At 38.8% G+C, this 22938-nt stretch overlaps 1 long non-coding RNA gene across 1 annotated transcript; it reads right to left on the reverse strand.

Annotated features, from left to right (window-relative positions):
• Positions 1–21518: 21518 nt before the first annotated feature.
• LOC122034223 lies at positions 21519–21747 on the reverse strand. Its single transcript, XR_006126650.1, has 2 exons — positions 21648–21747; positions 21519–21559 (listed from the first exon to the last, which is right to left on the reverse strand). It is a non-coding gene; the product is annotated as an uncharacterized LOC122034223 (long non-coding RNA).
• Positions 21748–22938: the final 1191 nt, after the last annotated feature.

Consider the following 22938-nt stretch of genomic DNA (forward strand, 5'->3'; position numbering starts at 1 on the left):
AATGCCTAAGATCTAATCAGCGTCAGACCTCAGCGAAGATGGAAGGGGAGCTGGTTTGGTCGACCGAACCTGGGGATCGGTCGACCGAAAATAGATGATTTTTATAAAAGTGAGCTCGAGGTACGAGGTTGTAACAATTGATTCTAGTTGATTTAAAGATAATCTCTACAAAAGCTACTCGTGTCACTGCTACTACAACTCGCAAGCAACTACATCATTCAAGTGTCGATCGAGCTTCAATTTTAACATACCGTCGGTATATTTTTAATTTAGCGCTTGCATTGTACTTAACTCAAGTAAGATAGTAGGTTGTTACTATCTTACTCATTTTCTTATACGCACTGCTTCATTCCATGGTTTTCGGAAAGAAGAGTTTTAGTGATTTGTCCATCGGTGAGATCAAGGATAGCGGGCCTTGGAGTAGGAGTCGACTTAGGCTCTGAACCAAGTAACCAAATCTGTTCTCTAATTTTCCATTGCATGACTATGTTTTTAAAGAAGTAAAGAAAAGATTTTAAGAGCATGATATTCACCCCCCCTCTATCGCACGCATTGAATCTTACACCTTACATGAATGAGCTTGCAAGAAAAGTCCTAAGTGTTCTTAGGCAAAAGTCCTAGTAGATTCTAGGCAGGTGGAAAAACCTAAGGGGAGGTAACCCTAGGTCCTATGGGGAGGTAACCCTAGGTAAAGGAAAGTTCTAACTGCGGTTTGGCAAGGCGAAGTCTTAGCGGGTCAAGCACTTTGGGCGAAATCCTAGAGTCGGGGACTCTAGGTGAAAATTCTAGTGGTCGCGGACCAGGTGGAAGTCTGAGAGGACGTTCAGTATGAAGACATGAAGTCTTAGATGCTGAGCAAAAGTCCAGTTGGTCTGGAGGACTGATCTGGTAAAAGGTAAACTCTCCTGAGAGGAGTAGGTGAGGACGCATTCCTCCGAAGAGGGAACAGTAGGCGTCAGTTCGACCTAGAGTTTCAACGGAACTCAAAGTCAGAATCGGACAGTCAGAGGCTGTCAAATTCATATTTTACATATATGTTATATTGCCTGGACTAACTTTATTTTACAAAAAATAAAAAGTTAGAAAAAGTCAGTCCGGGCACTCGGACCAGGCTCACCCAAGACGGGCCTCGGGTACCCAGGTGGGGTGGGCGCCCAGATTCGGTCCAGGCTCCTGGACTCGAAAAGTCATCCACAAGCTGGCGTAGAGCACGCTGATTGGCCGGAACACGTGGTCCAGGTGGCCAGAGGGGTTCCAGATGCTCGGAATAGCCTATATAGGCAACATTCGACTAGAAGCTTGATAACGACATTTAGAACAACTTCTGCATTTGTGGACTGCTCCGATAAAGGATCTACGATGTCCAAAAGCTTTGATGATGACTCTGCTAAAGCTTTCATCCTACAAAGTCATTGGTATTCTTAGTTTTTGAAATGCTTGTAATTATTTCAAACTGTACTTGTAATCTTTACAAATTGATTAGTGATTGTCCATCGGAAGCACTCTCACATGTGGGCCTTGGAGTAGGAGTCGTCACAGGCTCTGAACCAAGTAAATCTTGCTCGTGTTAGAATTGTTTACTTTTCATTCTATCTTTATTTCGCTGCATTTTACTCAACTCTTCGAACGAACGTGAAAGCTGTTGGAGCAATCCCAATGGTCTGTGCGACCATGTATTTTTATGTTTGGGCAAAGGGTTTAAGTTAGGTTTATCCTTCTATTTGATATGTGTATTTGATTTGTATAGGATTGTAGGAGCATCTGAGGGACCATGGACAAGGTAGTAAGGACAAATGCCGAGGGAAATAGCATTGAGGCATATGCGAAGGATGGCATTGAGATGAGCTGCGGGCTTGGGTGCATCCGAGGGACGAGAGCCGGATAAAGTAGGCTTGAAGGCAAGAGGTCAAGGCTGCAAAGAAGCGTCAAGTGAGTTGAGAGGGTGAGGGTTTGAGTGATGACGGATTGTACTCGGGGTACCAGTCGACTGGTACTTTCATCAATCGACTGGTTCAGTCAATTGAACAGTCGACTGGGAGTGAACAGAATGCTTCTGTTCACTCAGCCAGTGTGGAGCAATTGACTGGTACTTTTACCAGTTGACTGGTATCGAGCCATTAGGTTGTAACGGTTGAAATTCTATAGAGAGCAGTCGATTGGCACTTTCACCAGTTGACTGGTTGGTGCGGTTATCCAACCTGTGGCCTATATAACCAAGACTTAGAAGCTTTGTTAAGGTTGACGAAATTAGTGATGGTTAACCCTAATTAGTAGTCAACAAGTGCTCAAGAGTTCTTTTTATTCCAAGAGGTCTTAGTTGATGTTTTCGTGAGGTTTCTCCAACCACACGGAGTGAATTGAGGTAGCCGGAGTTTGCCAAGGGCTAATCCACGACGAATAGGGGTCGGATACCTTACGAACAATTGTGGAGTAGGAGCCCTAATCTCTAAATCACATTAAACAACGTGTAGTGGTTTGCTTTCTTATTCTTGTCTTTAGTTTAACTTTCTACTTACTTTGTTTGTATTTCCGCTTGCGCACTAACATTGTAGAAAGAAGCAATCATTTGGGGGGCACGACTATTCAACCCCCTTTAGCCAGTCGTAAGATCAACAACAAAAGCCAGGAGCTCTATCCCCCTCTAGTGCAACAATCCTACAAGTGTTACAACTATTACTTTTCGAAAAAAATTTCCAAAATTTTTAACCAAGTGTTAAAAAAAAGTCACAAGTGTGACCTTTTAAAAGTTTGTAGGAAATATTTTAAGGAAAAACCAAGGTTCAAAGGAAAAAAACCTTTAAAAACTTTTGTAACAAAAGTTTTTCAAACATAAGTTAATCTAAGATTTTGAAAATTTTCTATGAAAACACTGAACTAGAAGATGAAGTGGAAAAAAAGCATTTCACTAAGTTTTAATCAAGAATAAAATTTAAGAATGAATATACCTCTTAGGAAACTTTTCTAGTACGTAAGTGTATAATTTATGAAATGATTTGTAAATAAATTTTTTAAAACATATTTTTGAAAATGCATAAGTTTTTGAAAAGATAGAAATGAGTTTTGAAATTTGTTAAAGAAACTTGGTCTTGAAATGAATTCAAAAATGATGTTAATTTTTTCCCTTAAAATTTATATTTTCATATAAGTCCAAGAAAGTATGAAATACTTAAGATTTAAAATTTATCTAAAATAAATAAAATAAAAATATCTAGGAAATAGTCCTTAAAGAAATGTCCAACCATCATACTTAGCTGACTACCATAAGATAGTAGTTGCTGGCTAAGGTTAGTCAATTTGAGTGTTTGTCTTCAACTAGTTTGTTACTAGCTAAATTACTCAAATTGATAAATGTATGTGTTTAAAGCCCAGAGTTATAATAATGCACTGACATATGAATCTAAAATGTAAGGCTAAGTCCTAAGTATCTCACACAACTTTATGTTTCATAATACACAAGCAAGGTATCCTACTGTACTTGTGAGATGCTAACTGCTAAAACTATAGGAGCATGTAATTCTATGATAAGTCTTAGGCTATTCCATAAAGGTAAATATTTTTAAAATAATTTTTGAAAACTAATTTTGAAAAAGGGAATTTGAAAACATAATTTTAAAAACTTGTCAATAATACATTTTGAAAGAAATTGTAAAACCTATTCTATAAAACACATTCCTAATTGTCTTCTTAAGTTGCTAAATTAAAATTCAGGTAATGGTTTGGTGAATATGTTAGCTAATTTAGATTTAGATTCAATATAATTAAGTTTAATATTCTCTTTTGTGACATGGTCTCTAACAAAGTGGTGTTTGACTTCTATATGATTAGTTCTAGAGTGATGAATTAGATTTTTAGTTAGACATTCGTAACAAATGAGCTATGCATTCGCTCATTGCTATGTATTCTACTTTAGTAGTACATTGTTGGCGCTACTCAGAATTCCGTTTTGTTTTCCCTGTACAAAAATTTGTACAAGCAAAGAACTTTTCCTAACAACACATGTGCTTTTCAAAAGTTAAACTTGGATTGCAAACGAACTTAACATTATTAATCCAAGCTCAAGCCATGTGTTCATCAGAAGTTAAACCATATTACAGAAGTTGATTAAATATCTATTTCAAGGATTGACTTCCAGGTCGTTGGTGAGGCACTCGACATCTTGGGTATGGGATCATCCACCACTTCCTAGTCAGAGCCTTTCAAAGAAATTGAATATTTAAACTCCTTACAGAACATCCTAGGTTAAACTACAGAGACCTCAATCAAAGCACAAGATCGCTAGCCTCTTGTGTTGGTACTTCAGGATCCATACAAAGGAAAAATAAACTAGTATACAACGGAAACAATTAACTAGTTATACCTTTCTTAGTAGCTTAAAGACCTCTTGATCTTCTGCTGTATTCCTCTCCTCCTCTTAGACGTCGTGTGGGCGACGATCTACCAAGACACAAAAACCACCCAAGTCCTTCTTTCTTCCAAGACTTTCGGCCACCAAGGAATCAAAACTAGGAACACCACCTCTTGTTCTTCTTTCTTCCTTGCAACCCGTCGGCCACAAGATGGTTGAATCCTCTTGATGTCGCCGACCTTAGGTGAGAAAGCAAAGGGAGAATAAGAATATGAGGGGGTCGACCACAAGGAGAATAGAAGAGGAATAGAAATAGTGTAGATGATTATTTCCTCTAAGGCACCATCTATCCTCTTTTATAATCCTTGGTAATGGCTAAAATGAAATGATTTTAACAATAATTAAAATCTCTCTTTTAAATTTCCTATTGTGGATGACTACAAAAGGAATGTTTTAAAATTAAAAATCCCCTTTTTAAACATTGTAGATGGCTATAAAAAGGAAAGATTTTTAAAATTAAAAACTTCTTTTAAATCAAGATTACAAAAAGGGAAAATTTTAACATAAATAAAATCTCTCTTTTAAACCATTGTAGATGGCTACAAAAGGAAAGATTTTTTAAATTTAAAACTCTCTTTTAAAACCATGTGAATGGCTACGAAAAAGGAAAGTTTTTAAAATTTAAAATCTCTCTTTTAAAACATTGTAGATGGCTACAAAAAGAAAGATTTAAAAAATAAAAAACTCACTTTTAAACCCATCTTGGATGACCCCTTGCTTGGGCACCAAGCAAGGATGTGGACGACCATAAGGATGACTTGGGTGGATGAGAGGCTTTATACATAGAGACTACAATAGGGACCTAGAGGAGGAATTGGTTTTGCCCTTCTAATGAGGATGAGTTTCCTGTGTTCGACCTGAACACCCAACTCAAGTTCATCAATAATAACTCATACCACTAAAAAGTAATTATTGAACTACTGCACAAATCCCATATTACATTATGGGCTCCTTCTTATCATGAGTGTGTTAATCTCCTTGTGTTTAAGATATCGAATACCCGTTAATTAAATGAGTTACTGACACCTCACTTAATTATCATCTAGCTCCAAGAGTAGTACCATTCAACTTCATTGTCATATCGAAACTAAGTCCACCTGCAGGGTTTACGTGACAATCCTTATGAGCTCCTCAAGGGGGCATCATCATCCTAATAAATAGGACACAGTTTCCTTCTATAATCAACAACACCCCATATAAATAATATTATTTCTCAATTTATCGGCCATATTGATTTAACGAATAAATCTCACCCTTTGATAAATTAAAGAAATAAATACTAAGTACATGTGCTTGTTATTATATCGGGATTAAGAGTACGCATATCCATAATAATAGAAGTTCTGTTCTTTTATGCAGTCAGTATAAAAGGAACAACCTTAAATGGTCCTGCTCTATATACACATAGTGTACTAGTGTAATTTTATAGTCAAGATAAATTAGTACCAAATTACACTATAACCATTCCAATGATTTGTTCCAATCCATCTTGGTTGTAAGCTTCTATTTATAATTTATAAGCAACTGATAACATCATTTTCTATGTGACACCACACACCATTTTATCTACAATATAAATTAAATGGACAATTGCATTTAACTAAATGCAGACATTTGACTAATGTGATTCTCATTTCAAATTAATGTTTATACAAAAAGTTAGCCTTTTAGTATACATTTAACAATCTCCCACTTATACTAAAAGACTATTCTGCCATATATGCTACCATATATCTGATCCCCATCCCCTCAACATGCCCATCAAAAGCTCTTGCCGGAAGGGCCTTAGTGAAATGATCTGTCAGCTTATCTTCTGATGCAATCTTGGCGACAACAACTTCTCCTCGCTTTACGATGTCTCGTATTAGGTGGTACTTGCGCTCAATGCATTTACTTACCTTATGGGCTCGTGGTTTCTTCGAGTTTACTACTGCACCACTATTATCACAATAAATTGTGATAATTTTGGACAAATCAGGAATCACATCTAATTCCATCAAGAAGTTTCTGAGCCATACAGCTTCTTTGGCTGCCTCAGAGGCTGCCACATAGTCAGCTTCCATGGTGGAGTCCGAAATACATTTCTACTTAACACTCCTCTATGCTATGGCTCTACCTCCCAAAGTAAACACATACCCTAAGGTCGACTTACTATTGCCCCTATCTGATTGGAAGTCTGAATCAGTGTAACCCACATGGAACAAATCATCTGCCTAGTAAACTAGCATATAATCTCTAGTCCTTTTCAAGTACTTCAATATATGCTTTACGGTAGTCCAATGCCCATGTCCTAGGTTACTTTGATATCTACTAACCATGCCCACGACAAAACAGATATTCGGGCTCGTACAAAGCATCACATACATTAGGCTTCCTACAGCCGAAGCATAAGGAACTGCCTTCATGTCCTCTATTTCCTTTGATGTTTTAGGAGACATCTCTTTAGATAAAGGTACTCCATGCCGAAAAGTTAGAAAACCTTTCTTGGAGTTTTGCATGCTAAAATGAGCTTGAATAGCATCGATGTATGAAGCTTGGGATAAGCACAACATTCTTTTCTTGCGATCCCTTATTACTTTGATTCCAAGAATATGCACACATTCTCCTAAATCCTTCATATCAAACTGCTTGGACAATCATACCCTTACATCTGACAACACTTTAACATTGTTGCCAATGAGCAAAATATCATCTATGTATAGTACAAGAAATAACACCATGTTTTCATCACTCTTCTTGTATACACAAGAGTCATCCGGACACTGAATAAATCCATAAGACTGGATCACTTCATTAAATCGGATGTCCCAAGATCTCGAAGTTTGTTTCAGTCCATAGATAGACCGATTGAGCTTACATACAAGATACTCGTTGCCCTTCGCAATGAATTCCTCTGGTTACTTCATATGGATATTTTCTTTAAGACTTCCATTAAGGAAAGCTGTCTTGATATCCATTTGCTAAATCTCATAATCCATATAAGCAACAATAGATAAAAGAATCCGGATAGACTTAAGCATGGCTACCGACGAAAATGTTTCCTCATAATTGATTCCCTCTTTCTGAGTATACCCCTTTGCAACAAGCCTTGCTTTGAAGGTTTCCACCTTCCCATCTATCCCTCTTTTTATTTTGTAGACCCATTTACATCCAATGGCTTTTACACCATTTGGTGGTTCAACAAGCTCCCAGACCTGATTAGAGTATATAGATTCTATTTTAGAGTTCATTGTACTTTGCCAAGATGCTGCATCTTTATCTTGGAGTGCTTTATCATATGTCCAGGGATCAGGTTCATGTTCACCAGGGATCAAGTCCGAAGATTCTCCCAAAAACATGAATCTATCAGGTTGCCTAACAACCCTCCTACTACGATGAGGCACTACTTATAATTGTGCATCATTTGTGACACGTGTTGTAGTTTCTTGTGATATCTCATCTTGTACCGTTGGTACTAAAGTAGATGTGTCTTCTCTTATTTCCTCAAGAACAATTTTACTCATAGGCTTGTGGTTCATTACATAGTACTCTTCTAAAAATTGGGTATTGGTGCTAATAATGACATTCTGATCTTTAGAACTATAAAATAAACCACCTTTCGTTCCTTTAGGATAACCCACAAACAAGTGAACTTCTGTATGTGATTCCAACTTATCAGCGTCTTCCTTCAGCACATGTGCTGGACTACCCCAAATCCAAATATGTTTCAGACTAGGCTTACGCTCATTCCATAATTCTGTGGGAGTAGAGGTTACTGACTTAGAAGGTACCAAGTTCAGAATGTACATTATCGTTTCCATAGCATATCCCAAAAATGAATTTGGTAATTCTGAATAACTCATCATTGATCACACCATTTTCATGAGAGTCCTATTCCTTTGTTCTGCCACACCATTCTGTTGGGGTGTACCAGGTGTAGACAATTTGGATTGAATTCCGACCTCTGATAAGTAACTCCTAAACTCTTCTAAGAGGTACTCGCCACCACGATCAGACCGTAGTATCTTGATACCTTTATCATGATGTTTCTCCACATCGGCCTTGTATTTTTTGAACTTATCAAAACACTCAGACTTGCGGCGCATCAAGTAAATGACCCGTATCTCGAATAGTCGTCTATAAAAGAGACAAAATATTTGAAACCACCTCTTGCCTGGATAGTCATAGGTCCACACAAATCAGAATGAATCAATTTCAACACATCTTTGGCTCTATACCCCTTGGCCTTAAAAGGTCTCTTGGTCAATTTTCCTTCCAAGCAAGATTCGCAGGTTGAAAAATTTTCCACCACTAATGAACCCAAAGGTCCATCGGCTATTAGCCTTTGAATCCTACTCAAGTTAATATGACCAAGCCTTAGATGCCAAAGATATGTTTGGTTTATTTCCAAAGGTTGCCTTCTCTTATTAGAATTAGAAGATGTGTTATTAATTTCTATTTGTTGTATCGTGGGAGTTATTGGATTTAGATTATACAAATTGCCAACCAACGTACCAGAACAGATAACTACCCTATTTTTCTTGACAACTACTTTGTCATCAAAATAAATAGAATATCCATCCATAAATAGTTTAGAAACTGAAATCAAGTTCTTTCTAAAACATGGTACATAAAGATAATTTCTCAAAATCTATGTTTTATTTCTATCAAAAGATAAATAAACATCTCCCACTGCAACAACCGTCACTTTTGTAGCATTGCCCATGTAGAAGGTAATCTCCCCTTCATGTAGTCATCGAGTTTCCTGGAACCCTTGCAATGAATTGCAGACATGATCAGTGGCTCACTAAGTACCGATAGATAACACCACTAAACATGTTTCAACACTAGAGAATAAGATATACCATTATTGTTCTCCTTTCTACGAGGGCAGTCCACTTTCCAATGTCTAGACTACTTGCATGTGAAGCACTTACCCTTCAGCTTCTTCACACCTGCATGCGGCCTAGTCCCTAGAGATCGATTCACTTTCTTTGTTGAACCAACTTGTTTCTTTTTCTTCTTTCTGCCTTTCGGGTTAGAAGCAGAAACGTTTTCAGCAATATGAATTTGAGAACTTTGATGAAATAGCCCTTCTACTGCTTGAAGTTCTGTCAGAAGTTCCGCCAACAAATAAATCCTTTTGTTCATGTTGTAGTTCAGGCGGAACTGCTCAAAACTTTTAGGCAGTGTTTGGAGAATGATATCGACCTGGGTTTCCCCATCGATTTCTGCTCCAAGGACTTCCATCTCATTCAAAAGAGCTATAATTTTGAGGATATGATCTCTTACGGGTGTTCCCTCAGTCATGGTGGTCGTCATCAAGTTTCTCATAACCTCCTGCCTAGTAGCCTGATTCTGGTGTCCGAAGAGTTCCTTGAGATTGCGCATCAAGTCATAAGCGGTAGGCTTGCCTTGATGTTGATGTTGCAACACATTTGACATAGAAGTCAAAATGTAACACTGCACCATCTCATCTTCCCTAACCCATTTCTTATGATACTCAATCTCCTCTTCACTAGAATCGCTATTAGACAGGCTTGGAGAAATCTCAAAAAGTACGAACTTGTAACTTTCAGAAATTAAGACAATGTCCAAGTTTCATTTCCAATTAATGTAATTAGGGCCAGTAAGTTTATTTTCTTTCAATATAACTACAAGAGGATTGAATGCCATTTGAAATCCTAAGAATCACAAAATATTTTGTCAAAACTTTAGAATTTAAAATAATATTAATTCCTCAAAAAATATCATTTAAATTCACTAACACCTCAAAACACTGTGAATTGTGTATGCCACAATAGTGTGGACGTATACAAATTCAAACATTTGTAAGAGGGGGTTTTCCCAATTAATTTTATTATCTTGTCAACCTAACTTTATGACAAATAAAATTAATAGTTGATTTTTCTTTGGTCACACAAATAATAGTAGTGACTCCGATGGGGAGGATACTATTAAATGCACCTAAGTGTATACCATTACTTGATACCTAGTCCATTAAATAGGATTGTACCCCTTCAGATGGAGAAGATCACACAAACCTAAATAATTTCCTATAATCATCCATAAAGGGAGTTTGATCTAGTGATCCGTAAACAAACTCATTCGATGTGGAGGATGTAATGACCCGACCCTTTGGCCTCTTGGGCGGCCCTTGCGGCGGCCCACTGGCGGCCCCTTATGTCGTCAGCCCATTTGGCGATGGCAACCTCTAATGTCGTCGACCGACGACCCTTGGCCGTGCCGTTACTCACTAGGACTTTCCACCCCTAGCAGTGGATTTTTGCCTTCCCCAGGATTCGAACTCTAGACCTCCAAGCTAAGTAGTAGAGTTTATGAATCCTGGTATGGGAGAAGGGAAAATGAAGAGATTTAGATTTTGATCTCATCCCTCACCTTTTATACTAAGTGGAAGTTGAAGCATCTCTTCTCCCAAAATCTGCTTATAAGGAATTATTTCCTATTGCTAGTGTGATGCTTTACCACCACCCTAAAGGAAACTCTAACCAATCATATATAAGAGGTCTTGGGTTCAATCCTACCCAAGTCCATTTTTAAATCTATTTTTTTATTTCTTTTTCTCTTCTTCTAGTTCTTTTTGCCTTTTTGAACAGAGAAAATTTACGGGTGTTACAATCCCCCATACCTTATAAAAATTTCATCCTTGAACTAGAACAATTGTGCATACTTCTGTCTCATCTCGTCCTCATGCTCCCAGGTTACCTCTTTATTCTGTTGACTTTGCCACAGTACTTTCACTAATGATATCGCTTTGTTCCTCAGTTTTTTAACTTCTCAATCTATTATCTGAATAGGTCGACTTTCATAACTGAGATCATCTTGAACTTGTTGTTAGTTAGAGCCCTAGAGTCAATCATTTGATGATTGTTGTATGGACTCGTTGTATCATATTCTTGTATATAAATAAAGGTATTTATTTTTGGTTATTATACTTACTTGTATTGGTGCCAAATAACTAAGTATAATAGCGTCCTTGAGCAGAAGGTTCTTACCTATATCAATCGTTTGGTCGAATCGATAGTGGGATGATATAGGGAACACTACTCTTAATCATTCCTAGTCGGGTATTAACATTTAGGGACAATGTTAATATGATGAGACTAGCATGTAGGTCAACTCGATGACTTGATCTCGCAAGTCATGGATATAGAGATATCAAGTTGACACATGGGTATGCATTGGAGAATGTATACTGAATGACCCGCCATGAGAAAGTATCATGGATCATTATATGAGTGTCATATACTTTCTCATGTGGCTATTAGTATGACTACTAGTCCTTGGACCTGAAGTCACCATGGTTCCCTACATAAGGAGTTACGTACTTTGGCTTCGTCAAACGTCACCCGTAACTGGGTGGACTATAATGGCGATTACTGGGTATGCAACAAATTATGGGGAGGGATGTGAGTGATGTAGATGGGATCTATCCCTCCTATATGACAGGAGTGACATTGATATTCTTGATAGAGTGAGACCACGAAGTGCATGACCATGCCCAAATGAGTCAATATGAGATATTGAGCTCATTTGATTGAGTGAGTCTACTTGGAGTTCAAGATTTAGATTGATTAGAGGCTGACACGGTCTATGCCTCATATTGATCAATCTAGATGTCTAGGATAGAAGGACAATGTCATATATTGTGAGGAGTCACAATTAGTAGTCACAGGGTGATGTTGGATCTCAACATTCTTGTAACTTGGGTAGTAATGATGTGTTGCTAGATACCGCTCATTACTTATGCTTCTAAATGGGTTTAGGAGCATTGCCAACGTTACAACAATCTATAGGGTCACACACAAAGGGCAATTAGATGAATATTAGGTTCATTTGATGAACCTAAAGGATTAGGCTCATGTGATGAACCTAAAGGATTAGGCTCATGTGATGAACCAAATTGGATTAAGAGTAATCTAAATTGTGCTAATTGAGTTGGACTCAATTTGGTTCATGTGTTAAGTGAGTCTAATTTGGACCTAGACTCATTTAATTAATTTAATTCAATAAATAGAGATCTATTAAATTAAAATTGACTTGAACCAATGGTTATATTAGATCAACCAAGTGAGAGAAGTGGTCAAGTTTGACTTGACTTGAGAGGAAGATGAAGGGTCAAGACTTGACCATTTGCCTCCTCATTGGTGAGTTGGCATTAAGTGGGCTTATGATGATGTGCCACATCATCAAAACCACTTCATGGTGTGCCACCTCATGAGGGAGATCAAGAGTTTTTGACTCTTGAAATTCCATGGAGTTTATAACCACTCGCTTGAAGGTGGCCGGCCACTTTTGTGGAGTTACAAGCTTGAATTGATTTTTCATTCAAGTCATCTTCCTCCTCAAGCTCTTCTCTTCTCTCCCTCTCCTCCCTTGGTCGAACCCTAAAAAGGTGCTAGCACACCTTTTGTTTGGTCTCTCCATCTCTTGCTTGTGTGGATACACATAGAGGAGTATCTACTTTGGCACTCTTAAGATCCGGTGAACTTTGGACGAGCGGGATTAAGCGAAGGGCTTCGCATCAAGGGTAAAGCTCTTCTCCTTTGTAGATCTAGTTTAGAAAACTCATACTTGAAGTTTTACGAAATTTTAATCTTTGCACGGATCCGTGGCATGGGAATTTCGGGGTTTCTGCAACGCAAAAAGCGATTTTTGCGGCCCGAAAAACCCAACTCTTGTACCATCTGTGGCTCAATCACATGATTTTCATCGGGAACATGCTTCTTCAGCATTGAAACATGAAATACATTATGGATAGCTGACATTTCTTGAGGTAGTTCCAGCTTATAAGCTACCCTGCCAACTCTTTTGGTGATCAAGTATGGTCCCACATATCATGGACTCAACTTTCCTTTCTTCCCAAACCACATCACTCCTTTCATAGGAGCTACTTTGATGAACACTGAGACCCCAACCTCAAATTCTAGCGGTCTACGGCGGGCATCCGCATAGCTTTCTGCCGGCTCTGAGCAGTTTCTATTCTCTGGCGAATGTTCTGAATAGCTTGGGTGGTGTCTTCGATGAGATCTGTCTGGAGTCCCATTTCTTTCTTTTCACCACCTTCATACCAACAAATAGGAGATCTACATCTCCTCCCGTACAGAGTCTCATAGGGCGTCATTCCGATAGTAGCTTGATAACTATTATTGTATGCAAATTCTGCTAAGCATAGGTATCGACACCAGCTGCCCTTGAAATCTAAGGCACAAGCCCGTAGCATATCCTCCAAAACTTGGTTCACCCGTTCTGTTTGTCCGTCAGTTTGAGGATGAAATACATTGCTGAATCGTAACCTAGTGCCAAGAGCTCTTTGAGCACACTCCCAGAAGTGTGAAGTAAAACGACCATCTCTATCAGAAATTATGGTTTTGGGCACTCCGTGTAATCTGACGACCTCTTTAACATATATTTGTGCTAACTGCTCAATAGAGTATGATGTTCTAATTACTAGGAAATGAGCAGACTTGGTCAATCTGTCTACTTTTACCCAGATAATATCATAACCGTTCGTAATTCTAGGTAATCCTACTATGAAATCCATAGCTATATCCTCCCACTTCCACACTGGGATCTGCATAGGCTGCAGAACTCCACCTGATTTCTGATGTTCTGCTTTAACCCGTTGACATGTCAAACAGGTACTGATATATCTAGCAACATCTCTCTTCATTCCAGACCACCAAAAGCGTTCCTTTAAATCATGGTACATCTTGGTGGAACCAGGATGCATTGCATATGGTGTTCCATGGGCTTCTTCTAAAATTTTCCTTCGTAGTTCCTCTTGATTAGGGGCACAGAGACGATTACCATAATATAGTATCCCACCGTCTGATACTCGAAACTTTCCATTTTCTCCTTCCTGTATTCCTGCTTGACCTTTTGAATAATAGGATCTTCCTCTTGCCCTTTCTGTACATCGTCAAGCAAGGTTGACACTAGTGTTAAAGTAAAGAGCTGCCCGGTAATAATTTCAAGCCCAAAGTTTACTATTTCTTTTAGTAAGGGATAGGCCATAGCAGATATAGACAGTAAGGTAGCACAAGATTTCCTACTTAGTGTATCTGCCACTTTGTTCGCTTTCCCTGGATGGTAGAGGATTTCATAGTCATAGTCCTTGGCCTGCTCAAGTCATCTCCGTTGTTTCATGTTAAGGTCTTTCTGAGTGAAGAAATACTTCAAACTCTGGTGATCTGTGTAAATCTTGCACTGAGCTCCGTATAAATAATGCCTCCAGACTTTGAGAGCGAAGACTATTGCTGCTAACTCAAGGTCACGAGTGGGATAGTTCTTCTCATAATCTTTGAGTTGTCTCGAGGCATAGGCAATAACTTTGCCATTCTGCATCAGTACAGCTCTGAGTCCTAGTTTAGAAGCATCGCTGTATATATCAAAGCTCTCGCCATTTTCTGGAAGAGTCAGGATTGGAGCACTGGGCAGCCTCCTTTTTAGTTCAAGGAAACTCTTCTCACAATCCTCTGTCCACTCAAATTTTTTATTCTTTCGGGTTAGCACTGTCAGTGGAGAGGCGATCCTTGAGAAGTTCTCTACAAATTTCCTATAGTAGCCTGCTAACCCGAGGAAACTTTTGATTTCACTAACATTCTTGGGTCTATTCCAATTACTCACACCTTCTATTTTTGTCGGATCTACCATAACCCCATCTTTAGAAATAATGTGACCTAGAAAGGACACTTGATCAAGCTATAACTCACACTTAGAGAACATTGCGTACAACTGTCTCTGTTGGAGAATCTGTAATACTGTCTTCAGGTGTTTAGCATGTTCTTTTAGAGTTCTGGAGTATATAAGAATATCGTCTATGAAGATGATCACAAACTTATCCAAATACTCTTTGAACACTTTGTTCATCAAGTCCGTGAATGTAGCAGGAGCGTTTGTCACTCCAAAAGCCATAACTATGAACTCATAGTGCCCATACCTCGTTGGAAATGCTGTCTTCGGTACATCATCAGCCTTCACTTTCACTTGATGATATCCGGACCGCAAGTCTATCTTGGAAAAGAATGTAGCCTCCTTTAACTGATCAAATAGGTCATCATTTCTCGGCAAGGGATACCGATTCTTGATTGTCACCTTATTCAGCGCTCGGTAGTCCACGCACATTCGCATGGACCCGTCCTTCTTCTTTACGAACAACACCGGATCTCCCCAGGGTGAGTGACTAGGGCGAATGAAGCCTTTGTTGAGTAGCTCCTGTAATTGTCCTTGAAGTTCTTTCAATTCTACCGGAGCCATTCGGTAGGGTGCCTTTGAGATTGGATAGGTACCTGGAATGAGTTCAATCTCAAATTCTATTTCCCTATCCGGAGCTAACCCTGGCAACTCTTCCGGAAACACTTCTGGGTAGTCACATACAACTCTAACTTCCTCTACTCGTGATCTCTTTCTTGATGGGTATTAACCACATGAGCTAGAAATCTGGTACATCCATCGGATAACATTTTCTGAGCCTTCATGGCTGATAAAAATTTCTGGGTTTTCTTCTTCGAATCTCCGATGAACTCAAACTTAGACTCTGCCTCAGGTTGGAATAGAACCCTTCGCTTATGGCACTCGATAGAAGCACCATACTTGCTCAGGAAGTCCATCCCAAAAATAACATCGTAATCAGACATGTTCAGCAAGATCTGATCACTGTACAGTTATCTGTCTGAAATTTTGACTAGCGCAGCTCGCAACCAATGTGTAGATGTCATTATCTCTCCCGAGCGTAGTGTCATCAAGAATTGTCCGCTTAGGACTTCCGGGGATATACCTATTCTTTCAGCAAATACTATGGAGACAAACGAATGGGTTGCCCTAGTATCAAATATCACAGTTGCATATTGATTGAAAATGCATATCTGACCTATGACAACGGTTGAGGCATTTGCTACATCCTCTCTGGTAAGGGAGAAAACTAGAGCATTTATAGAACTTGGTGGAGCTTCCAGTCTACCTTGACTAATGTGAGGACCCTCCAATGCGGCCTGCATTTAGTGTAGCTGTGCCTACTTGCTTTTATATTGCACAGGTTGTGCAGGAGGAAGATTGATTATGGTCGGGAAATTCTTGGCCATATGCCCCTCTTGACCACATGTATAACAACCACTCGTGCCCTTGCGACAGATTCCAGAGTGCATCCTTCTGCAGATGGAACATGTGGTATACTTAGTTTGCTTGTTTACGGATCCTCCCTTCTTATTACTCCACTGATTCCTCTTAGAGTTCCCTTTCCAGGTTGACCCGTGACTATGGGATTTATGAGTATCGAAACTCCCTTGACCTTTGTTCTCCATTAGTACTGGCTTTTGCTGCTTGATACTATTCTGAAAATGCTCCGTGATCAGGGCACTACTAATCAGCTCTTCTGCAGTCTACGGTCTATTAATTCCGCCAGTAACATTTAGAGCTATCTCTGGCCTTAGCATCTTGAGCATTAGCCTCACTGTTTCTCGTTCAGTGCTGACCAGCTCAGGGCATCGGCGAGCCAGCCTATTAAATTTCTTCACAGCTTCGTCCACTGATAAATCTCCTTGTCGAAATTTCGTGAACTCGTCATAATGTTTATTTGTGACTCGCATATGGAGGAATTCTTCGAAGAACTCAGTCTCGAAGTCAGACCAGGTCATTTGATCTACTTTTCGTTTTACCTTGACCCGTTCCCACCACATTCTTGCATCACCGGTGAGGTAGAAGGAGGCACACTTAATCTTTTCTACCTCCGGCCAGTCCAATAGCTCCATTATACTCTCCAAAGTTTTGAACCATGCCTGAGCATCCCATGGTTCATTGGTACCATAGAAACTCTCTGGTTTCAGTTTCTACCACTGGATCAGGTATGGTTCTTTCCTAACCACCTTTGCTGGGGCTACAGGGGTAACTGATGGTGCTTCAGCTATAGTAGGTGTTACCATATTGACTTCCTGTGGGACTACAGGGGAAGCTTGCTGGTTAGCAGTTAGAGAGGCAATAACCTGCTGCTGCTCAGCCACTTGACTCTGAAGTTGAGCTACTACTTCTAAAAGGTTGGGCTGTGGTTCATTAATGCTCGGCTGTCTAGCTGGTCTTCCTCTAGCCATTCTACATATCATAAGTCAAAACTAGTGAAAACATATATCAGCCACTCATCATCCCTACTTGCTATCATTACTACTTTCACATATGAGCATGCTAAAATTTAACAAGAATTTCTTACTAAACATAACAGTAACTAAGTACACTACAACAAAAACCCTCATAGACATCGGTTTTCCACCGTTGTCTATTACATTTTCGACCAATGTCTATGAAGGCGATGTAAAAAGTCTGCCATTTTAGACATCGGGTTAAAACCGATGTAGTATCACTTAACAACACCGATTTTCAAATCTGTTATTAACCCGTGTAGTATCACTTAATGACACCGTTTCATCAACGGTGTAAAACTAATGTAATATTAAATGTTAATAACACCAGTTTTGGCAACGGTATACGACCGATGTAATATTAGTTAATGACACCGGTTTTGCAGCGGTGAAAAACTGATGTAATATCAGTATTGTTTAACGACACATTCGATTTTCGAAATAATGAAAAACCGACAGTATCCAAGAAAATACACAAATATTCACAAATTACACAAATATTCTTCTTCCAATAGTATCCATAAAATACACAAATATTCACAAATTACATAAATATTCTTCTTACAACAGTATCCATAAAATACACAAATATTCTTTTTACATCAAAAGCTAGTAGATATTGTACACATCAAGGTAGAACATCGTGAGTCAAAAATCAAGCTGAGGCTACATTAAATTATGAGAATCAGAATCTGTTCAACTTGCTATACTGCTCCATTCTTCTTGCGCCATTCATTTCCCTAATCTCACCACTTTTCATCTTCAAATGCCTAGTTTTCTGAGTTAAAACATCCATTGTTCTATTCTGTCAAACAAAAGTATCATTTGGTCTACTTAACTATAGCAAAGAACAAAAATAGAAGAATTATACATGTTGCATAAGTCCTAGAATATCACCATCAGAATGAAATTGACATGGGACAATATACGCAATTTGCATTCCATGCAAATGCATGCATCATCCAAAGTTTTCAAAAATCAAATACCTTTCCTACTCAAATGTAATCAAGCATGCATTCAGCCCACTCGAACCGCACTTCATCAATTTCAACTTTGGAGTACTTGAGATTTGTAAACTGTAAAAACACATAAATAATATCTAACAAATATATATATGCAAATGTTGCCATTGCAAAAGAAATAGGATTCCTGACCCCAAAAATAGTCCAGACTAGTGAATTGTCTGAACCAGCAGGAATGATGCCAATTGTAATAGAAAGTGCTTCCTTCTAGTTATCTCTACTCAGAAGACCATTAAATACCTGCATGATCATGTAAGCTAATTATCAAATTTCAAATAGCTAGCTAATGCTTGGTCTATAGAATTATATAACATCACAGGAAAGGTGAGCTATCAGGCAGATGACAAACAAACTAAGAAAAAGAACCATAGGAAGACAGTAGGCTATTGGCATCATTGAGAGTTGGTGTCAAAGTTCATATAGAGTTCATAATTGATCTAATACCAAAAAAAGTCGAGACGTAAAGGAGACCTATTAATATAGATCATGCAGTCACAAAATAATTGCAACATCATTGATCAGCTTCAAAATGCTCATAGGAAGATGCTAAAATGTAAGTTCAGCTCCTGTCCTATAATATTCGAAATCTACAGCAGAAAAATTAAGAAAGATATATCAATGCACTAGATATTCATCTGTCAATTTTCACAACCCAATGTATTGCCTTCAGCAATGTTGTAATTCCATGGTTTCTATCAAAGTTCTAGCAGGGTAGACAAGTATAAAAAATATTAATTATCAGCAAATCATGTTGTGATTATGGTACAGATTATAAAAATAAAATATGTACAGAAACTGAATAAAAGAATCACTGTGAGAGACATACAACCTAAACTAACTTATAAAGGAAGAGAGCAAATAAAATTTTACAAAGAGTAAGGGAGATGCAATAATTCTACAAATGAGAAAAAAGTGTTAGCACAAAGTTGATAAGATTCTAGGAAGGCATAAAGTTAGTTCTCCATAGTAGTTGTCCATTCAAATTGGTCAATTTAGTGACAAACTCATAAGATGGTGATTACTAAAAAGAAATAATCAATCAGGTTAAAGGAAATATATGTACAATTGCCAGTCTTTTTAACTAAGAATCAGAAAGATACAACTTAACTTATCCTAGCTTGACATTTGAATTACTAAATTTTGATTCATTGTAACAGATCATTGACCAAAGAAGGCAGATTCAACAAGAGGTTGGAAACTTCAAACAGTAGAGTAATGAGGAGTTGGAGATGAAAAAGTGGTAGAATGAAGTGGAAGAAGATGGCCAACATTTTGCAAAACTTTTTTGGCCTTTGGCACTAGTTATTATGCACACATATCAAGGAATTTCTATTATTGCATCTAATGATTTTCTTAATCAACTTTAACTTACCCAAACAAATATAATGCACAAAAAAAGATGAGTAAATAGCGGAAAGCAAAATCAATGTACCTCATTCACAATGCCATCTCCTCCAACACATACTATTCCTGAGACATTTTCAGTAGTAAGACAGTAAGCTTTTCATTTTCAAGTGTAAATCAAAGCCAAACAACCTATGCTAGCATACCATCTGGGAAGGTGCTGATTCTACAGTGGAAACAAGTTCTCTTGCATGACTAGCATATTCTATTTTAACCACTTCCATTTCAAAGCCTGCAAGCTGTCAATAAGTTTCTCAGCGAATAAACAAGCCTAAACATTCATAATAGCATAGCCATAAAAGAAACTTAATAGTTCAAGGAATACATAAAACCAACTTAGCAACAGGAAATAACAACTCCTCAATCTAGCAAACAAAAATGATAAAATCAACTCATGGTAGTGTTTGAGGAAATTCATCAAACACATTGCATGTATAAATCAATTAATACTTGTAATCAAGAGATCATGAAGATGAAACTGACGAAGATGAGGAAGGACTTCAGTAGCGACGATGGATAAAGGAAAAATTACCGGAATGTGAAGAAGGACTCCAGCGGTGGCAGTGAATGCTGGACCGGAGATGGATGAAGGAAAAACTACCGGAATGCGAAGAAGGGCTCCTCTTCTCACCCAAAGGGAGGAGTTGGAGGAGATGCGGTGTGGAAGTTCCATGCTCACCGTATAATATTACTCCCTTGGGAGGCCTAATTCCAATATCCTCATATAACTCAGGATGAGTAAGTGGAAGTTCAACCGCTTCTTTAATTTCTTGGATTTGAGCATCTAAGCCACCAATATCAACATAAGACACCAAAGGAGCCTTTTCAACTTTCATAACAGAAACCATAGGATCCACTTCATCCTGAAGTATTCCAACAATAGATAGAACCTACAAAAGATTTAGCATAATCAGCAGTGTAAATTGTAAACCACGTTATACAAATTTGGAAATTTTCATTACAATAAGATAAAACAAGAAGTCCAAAGCAAAAATAACACAAATAAAAAAGGATTAGAAATAATGTAAACATGAAGATAACAGAAAGAAGAATTAGATACAGAAAAGAAGATGTGGAAACAAGAATAAAGGGCAGGAACACATTCTAGAATGGAGTCAAATATATTGCTTGAGAATAAAAGGTAAAAATTCTAAAGCAATTTTTTTCTTCTTTGAAAAATAGTGAGGCAGATGTGTTCTAACAGCTTTCTTCTGCCACATTCATGATAGACTACATTTCATATTGATTCTGTCAAACAAACAAGTCTAAGATAGATAAATGCTTTGAAAGCTAGGAATAGAAAAAAGATGAGAGAAAAGCAGGCAAACAAGTACCAACAAGCTACATGAGAGACCTCTATCTGTTGTATCATTTTCTCCAACAAACAGATAAATAAATCATCTTGTCGACAAGATGAAGACGACTAGGGAGAAAAGCAGGCAAACAAGTGCACTTTATTCTCGTCGACTAGGGTTTCTGGAATTGAACAAGAAGAATAAACCAGGCATACCTTTGCTATCAATCTCGTCGACATGGCTCTCCTGACCTTTGATTTTCATGCTGAACCATTTTTTGATGAAGGCCTTAGACCATGACAGCTGCTCCCAAGAAAGTGAGGAAAGAAAACATGCCCAAATCAGCCACCTTAAAGATGAAGAAAGCAGAACTCTAGGAGAGAAATCATACCTTGCTTTTCTTTGAATCATAATCTCTCATCGTTGCAGCACTCCTTCATACAGCTATGGTGAGTTAGCTCGCCAAATACTTCCCCAAGGATCTACAGCAATCTGAATCTTGTGGAAGCAAAATAAGGAAACAAACCCCCCAGAAAAAAAAACCTTCCACTGTCTCTGCTGCCGAAAAGGCACAGGGCGAAAGAGGGAGAAGTACTAGTAACTGTTGGATCGAGACGCGCTAGAGGGGGGGGGAATAGCGCTCGTGGCTATTTTCAACGATTATCGGAATCGTAACAGTTAAAACGCAGCGGAATAAAGAAAACAAGCACACAAAGACAGGAGAATTTACTTCGTTCGGAGCCTTGATCGACTCCTACTCGAAGGCCCGCGATCCTTGATCGCTTTCCGTGGGCAACAACTATAAGCTCGCAAAAACTATTACAAACTAATTACAATTCAAAGCAGTAAAAGATTATACCGACACCAAAAGGCTAAATCTGAAGCTCCGGGGTGTCGAGGTGTTGTTGCAGCACTTCGGGATCGTCTCGTAGGCAGCTTGTAGCAAACAGTTCACTTGGAAGAAGATGTTTCAAGCTGCTGGTCGAGATGTCCTTTTATTGGACGTTCAAGGCGCCTCCAGTGCCAGTCAAGGCGCCTTGAACCCCAAAACTTATCCCTGTTCCTGCGCTGTGATAACCTCCGTTGACTGTTTGCTTATCCCAACCTGAAGGCGCCTTCATCAAGGCTCCAAGGCGCCTTCAATACCTATGAAGGCGCCTCCAGCTCCACTTCGCAGCAAACTTCAAGTTTTGCACCCGAGGCGCCTCCAAGCTCCATGGAGGCGCCTCGGTACTGTTCATCCGAGGTTAATCTTTGCACTTTGGTCCCTGCAAGATATATTAATCCCAAATATACCCTGCAGCACAAAGTTAGCAGATAAAACATAATAGAAATATGATAAATATGAAGTTTGACAGTCAACGGACTGTCCGAGTCTGACTTCGGGTTTCCAACCGGAAACCCTAGGTCGACCCGACGCCTACTGTTCCCTCTACGGGGAACGCGTCCTTACCTACTCCCCTCAGGAGAGATTACCTGTTGCCAGTACGATCGACTGGACTTTTGCTCAGCACTCGACGCTTCCGGACTTTCTGCTGGACATCCGCTTCCCGGCTAGTCCAGTCTTTCACCTGGTTCGCGACACCAGGACTTTTCACCTAGGGTTACCACCCCCTAGGACTTTTGCCTGAAGCCATCGACCTGCCAAGACTTTCCGCATAGGGTTACCACCCCCTATACCT

This window comes from Zingiber officinale, chromosome 11B (genome assembly GCF_018446385.1).
Source record: "Zingiber officinale cultivar Zhangliang chromosome 11B, Zo_v1.1, whole genome shotgun sequence".
Taxonomy (NCBI): domain Eukaryota; kingdom Viridiplantae; phylum Streptophyta; class Magnoliopsida; order Zingiberales; family Zingiberaceae; genus Zingiber; species Zingiber officinale.